This window comes from Sapajus apella, unplaced genomic scaffold, assembly GCF_009761245.1.
Source record: "Sapajus apella isolate SASKATOON/1434 unplaced genomic scaffold, GSC_monkey_1.0 scaffold38, whole genome shotgun sequence".
NCBI classification, from domain to species: domain Eukaryota; kingdom Metazoa; phylum Chordata; class Mammalia; order Primates; family Cebidae; genus Sapajus; species Sapajus apella.
This window is the reverse complement of record NW_022436978.1, coordinates 10,623,522-10,629,521: the sequence shown is the minus strand read 5'-3', so window position 1 is coordinate 10,629,521 and position 6,000 is coordinate 10,623,522. Positions and strand designations below refer to the sequence as shown.

The following is a 6,000-nucleotide window of genomic DNA, read 5'->3' as shown; positions in this document are numbered from 1 at the left end:
CTTACCACTAAGTTTGAAGAAATATGTTACTGTTTTGTTGTTTCTTTTTGTATTTTAAAGACATTTCTACATTATATTTTGACTTTCACATTGTACTTAATACATCTTTTTCTCTATCTCTTTTTCTGCCATTTACATTTACAGTTTTCTCTGTATCTTTAAATTTCATGACATTATTATATGCCTTAGCATGATTTTCTTTGTCTTAATTTTGCTTACACATTACTGATCTCTGAGTTTTCATTAAATTTGGACAATTTTGCTCAATATTTTTAAAATATTTTTTTCTTTGCTACTCTCTTCTCCCTCTCAGTCTCTAATTACTCATGTTTTAAGCCATTTGATATTGTAATACGCCATAGTGCTCTCTACATATTTTTCAAACTTTTTTCTCTATGTGCTTCACTTTAAAGTTTTATTTGTGTGTGTATGTTTAAAACATTTTTTCTACAGTGTCTAAATAGTTAATTCCATTGAATTCATGAAATTAATGGAAGTGTTCAATGGAACAGTTAATTCCATTTGATGTCAATTTCACTTCAAATACTGAATATTTTCCCTTTAAATTTCCTTTTGTGTTTTAGAAATAAACTTTATTGTATATATTTAAGATATCCAACATGATATTGGATTAGTTAGGATTCTCTGGAGGGACAAAATTAATGGAATATATATGTAAAGGAATTTATTAAGTATTAATTCACACAATCACAAGGTCCCACAATAGGCCATCTGCAGACTGAGGAACAAGCAGAGCCAGTCCAAGTTACAAAAGTGAAGAACTTGGAGTCCAAGGGCAAGAAGCATCCAGCACAGGGGAAAGATGTAGGTCAGGAAATTAGGCCACTCTCTCTTCACATTTTTCTGCCTGCTTGTATTCTAGCCACGCTGGCAGCTGGTTAAGTTGTACCCACCCAGATTCAGGGTGGGTCTGCTTTTCCCAGCCCACTGACTCAAATGTTAATCTCCTTTGGCAATACCCTCACAGACACACCCAGGATCAATACTTTATATCCTTCAATCCAGTCAAGTTGACACTCAGTGTTAACCATCACAAGTCCACCCCTTGTCAACTTGAACCCATACACATTTCCTGAGATCATACATAATCTTCAAATAAAGACAATAAAAAGGCCATAATTATGCCTAACATAATACAACTATCATTCATACAACCAGAAACACACCAATCCCCAAGCCAAATACTATTACATAAAATTAACAATAGTTAAATGATATGAAGTCAATAAATTATATGTCACATGGTAAAGGAGAAAGGAAATAAAATGAAGATATTTTCTTATTACAAGTGTATACATGCACAAATATGTTTTTAACAAAAGAAGGAGGAAATACTCATGACAATTACAGTCTTAGTTTCTGCAGCTGATCACATGGTCATAGCTGGTATTGATGACTAACTTCTGCTACCCATTCTGTATTCATTTTGTCTTCAGCAAGCACCTCGGCAAGTCATGGGTGTTTTTTTTTTTCCTGGTGGAGTGACCCAAACCTTCATTCCTGAGGGGTCTGGACAATTTGTAGTCCTGCCTGGATTGAGCTGTTGTAGTTTCCCACTGACTTTAATCACAGGGCATGGTAATACTAAGAGATACCCTAATGCATCTCCTATATTCCGTGCACACTCTTCCTTACCTCCGTTGTGGAGTAGTAGACTGATTTCATCTTATAGTCTGAATTAATCACCCCAGCCAACACTGTAACTCCCTTTATAGCCTGTTGACTTGAAGATAGGAGGAACCCAAAGCGTCCATGTGGCAATCTTAACTTCCAGTTTAAGGGAATCATTGTTGTGTCTCCTGGTGGCAGTGTTCTCCCCTCTGGAATTAAGACCTCTAGGCCAGCAGAATGTAATACTGTGGGAACAGAAGGCAAAAATTTTGCCAGTGGATCACTAGGGGTGATTGTAGTGGGTGTCACTTCCATTTGCACCTCTTGATTCCTGGACCCGTGAATCCTGGCTATGGGAGAAACAGTACCATATATTGGACAGTGATTCAGAGCATACACCACCTTCTGGAGAACATTGCCCCAACCCAGTAAAGTGTTGTTAACTAATTGGCATTGTAACTGTGACTTCAAAAGGCCATTCTACCATACTATCAATCCAGGCGCTTCAGGATGATGGAAAACATGGTAAGACCAGTGAATTCCATGAGCATGTGCCCACTGCCACACTCCTTTGGCCATAAAGCGAGTGCCTTGGTCAGAGGCAATGCTATATGGAATACCATGATGGTGGATAAGGGATTCTGTGGTTCTACAGATGGTAGTCTTGGCAGAAGCATTGCGTGCAGATAGGCAAACCCATATCTGTAGTTAGTGTCTTTTCCAGTGAGGACAAACCTCTGCCTTTTCCATGATGGAAGAGATCCAATATAATCAACCTGCCATTAGGTAGCTGACTTATCTGACTTATCATCTCAAGGATGGTGCCATATTGAGGGCTCACTGTTACTGTCTACTGCTGGCAAATTGGGCACTCAGCAGTGGCTGTAGCTGGCTCAGCCTTGGTGAGTGGGAATCCACATTGCTGAGTCCACGCATAACCCCTCCCTGGACCATGGCCACTTTGTTCATGGGCCCATTGGGTGATGACAGGGGTGGCTGGGGAAAAAGGCTGAGTGGTGTCCACAGAATGGGTCATCTTATCCACTTGATTATTAAAATCCTCCTCTGCTGAGGTCATCCTTTGGTGAGCACTAGCATGGGATACAAATATCTTCACAGTTTTCAACCACTCAGAGAGATCCATCCACATACCTCTTCCCTAAATTTCTTTGTCACCAATTTTCCAATTTTGCTTCTTCCAAGTCCCTGACCATCCAGCCAAACCATTGTCTGCAGCCTATAACATACAGTTTATAAAGACATATCTGGCTATTTCTCCTTCCATGCAAAGTGAACAGTCTGGTGTGCTGCTTGAAGTTCTGCCCACTGGGGAGATTTTCCTTCACTACTGTCCTCAGGGATGTCCTAGAAAGGGGCTGTAGTGTTGCAGCTGTCCACTTTGGGGTGATGGCTGCATATCGTGCAGAACCATCTGTGAACCAGGCCCTAGTATTCTCTTCCTCTGGCAACTGATTATAGGGAACCCCCCATGAGGCCATCAGTGCAGGCTGGGGAAGAGAAGGTGGAATGACAGGAGTGGAGACCATGGGAATTTGAGCCACTTCCTTGTGTAACTTACTTGTGCCTTCAGAACCTCCTGGAGCCTGATAACATATATACTGTTTCCAGGTGATGATGGAATGCTGATAGAGAATGACCCACTTTATGGCTACATGGGTCGGAAAGCACCAGTTCATGATAGGCAGTTCGGGTCACATGGTGATTTGATGATTTGTAGTCACACGGTCAGTTTCCACCAAAGCCCAGTAACAAGCCAAGAGCTATCTCTCCAAAGGGAGTAGTTATCTGCAGAAGATGGCAGGCCCTTGCTCCAAAATCCTAGAGGCCTCCTCTGTCATTCACCCATGGGGGGCTGCCAAAGGCTCCAAACAGCATCCCTCTCTGACATTGACACCTCAAGCATGATTGGATCTGCTAGGTCACATGGCCCATGTGGCTTGCACAGCAGCCTGGACGTGTTGCAAAGCCTTCTCCTGTTCTGGACCACACTCAAAACTGGCAGAGTGTGCTCACTCAACAAATAGGCTGGAGTAACACACCCAGATGAGGAATGTGTTCCCTCCAAAATCCAAATAGGCCAACTAGGCATTTTGTCTCTTTCTTGGTTGTAGGAGGAGCCAAATGCAGCAACTTATCCTTTGCCTTAGAAGGAATATCTTGACAAGCCCCACACCACTAGACTCCTAGGAATTTAACTGAGGTAGAAAGTCCCTGAAATTTAGTCAGATTTCTTTCCTGTCATCTGCATGCAAATATCTCACCCATAAGTCCAGTGTGTTTGCTACTTCTTACTCACTGTATCCAATCAGCGTAATGTCATCAATGTAATGGACCCGTGTGAAATCTTGCAGATGTGAAAATTGCTGAAGCTCTCTCCAAATATGATTATAACGCAAAGCTGGAGAGTTGATACGTCTCTGAGGTAGGACAGTAAAGGTATATTGCTGGCCTTGCCAGCTGAAGGCAAATTGCTTCTGGTGGGCTTTATGGACAGGACTGGAGAAAAAGCTACTTGCCAGGTCAATGACTGAATACCAGGTACCAGGAGATGTGTTAATTTGCTTAAGCAATGAAACCACATCTGGTAGCAGCTGCAATTAGAGTCACCACTTGGTTAAGCTTATGATAATCCACTATTATTCTTCAAGATCCATTTGTCTTCTGCACAGGCCAAATGGGGGAGTTGAACAAGGACGTGATGGGAATCACCACCCCTGTGTCTTTCAAGTCCTTTATGGTAGCACTAATCTCTGCAATCCCTCCAGGGATGCAATATTGTTTTTTGATTTACTAATTTTCCATGCAGAAGCAGCTCTAATGGCTTTCATTTGACCTTTCCCACTATAATAGCCCTCATCCTACCAGTCAGGGGGCCAATGTCGGGGTTCTGTCAGCTGCTAAATATGTCTATGCCAATTAGGCATCTGACATTGGGGAAATGACGACAGGATGAATCTGGGGACCCACTGAACTCTTTGTGAGTTGGACCTGAGCTAAAACTCCTTTGATTGCCTGACCTCCATAAGTCTCTATTTTAACCAAAGGACCACCAATTAAGTTTTGGGTCCCCTGGAGTCAATGTCAGCTCAGAAGCAGTGTCCGGTAATCCCTGAAATGTCTGATCATTTTCCTTTCCCCAGTGTACAGTTACACTGATAAAAGGCTGGAGGTGTCCTTGGGAAAGGATGGGAGAAAGATTCACTGCATAAATTGTCAGCAATGTAGTGGGGTCCTTCCTCAAGGGGAACTGTCTACCCTTCATTCAAGGGGTTCTGATTCTGTAAACTGGCTCAACTCTGGAAATTAATGGAGGGGTCATGATTCTCTGTTTTTGTATTCTTTTTAGACTGTTGGATTTTTCAGGTGCTTAGTTAAGTTCCTAGAATATAATGGAAACTTTGTTTGTGCTTACTTGTAAGCTTTCTTAGGGAAGATCCAGAGAAAGTTTTAATCTAAGATTAACTTAGCCATCCTTCTAAGGTGGTATCCTACTGAGGAGATTATACATTTTCCTGTATAAGTTATTTCTGGTCAGGCTGTTAGTTCACTTATTTCCAGTCCCTTGTGCGATGTTATTCTTTTCCCTCCCGCTTTGTGTGGTTTTCTCCTTTCCCCATGGTTGTTTTCTCTTATGAACACATAGATCACACTCTGCTGAAGACTTAAGAAAACCTCTCTGCAGATCTCCTCAGCCCTGTCTTCATCTGTGCCATTCTGTTTTTCTGAAAATCTGCTCTCAAATCCTAGGCTTTGCCATTGTAAATGTTTATCTCTGTTCATAGGACCAAATTCTGTCCTTGAAGTAGTTGGAACATTAGACTCTGTATAGTTTCTTTTTCCTGAGTTGAAAATTGGATATAATACTCTTACATAAGATTGGACATAATATTCTTATAGGCATTAAGCCAGAGAAATTTTTATGGCTTACTTTGCTGTTTTTCTTTCCTCAGGGATCACAGTCCTGCACCATTTTATACATTGTGTCCAACTGTACAGTTAAGGTATAAACATTCATTTTAGCTGTGTTACTCCATCTTGTCACAAATTAACATTTGCATTAATATTTTACGAGCTTTTAAAAAATATTAGTTTGAAGATGCATCATAAGCTGTTTTATTTCAGCAAATGGAAGTGCTTGGCAGAAAAATATATGTGAAGTCAAATCCTGAGTAAATATAATTAGAACATGTCTTTTTCTGTATTAGTATGTATTAGGACAAGTTCACATTTGCAGATATAAAAAGCAAATATAACCAACCATATTAGTTTTAATGCCATTTATGATTTTTTCATGTAGTATGTTAATACATATAACTTGCTCTACACTTTGCTTAAATTTTTCTTACT

General features: G+C 40.7%; 1 long non-coding RNA gene across 1 annotated transcript in view; it reads right to left on the bottom strand.

Annotated features, from left to right (window-relative positions):
• Positions 1-864: 864 nt before the first annotated feature.
• LOC116564859 overlaps positions 865-6,000 on the bottom strand; it is a 317,617-nt gene continuing 312,481 nt past the window's right edge. The window contains exon 3 of the long non-coding RNA XR_004275135.1: positions 865-895. This is a non-coding gene — a long non-coding RNA (uncharacterized LOC116564859). The remainder of the gene's footprint in view (positions 896-6,000) is intronic.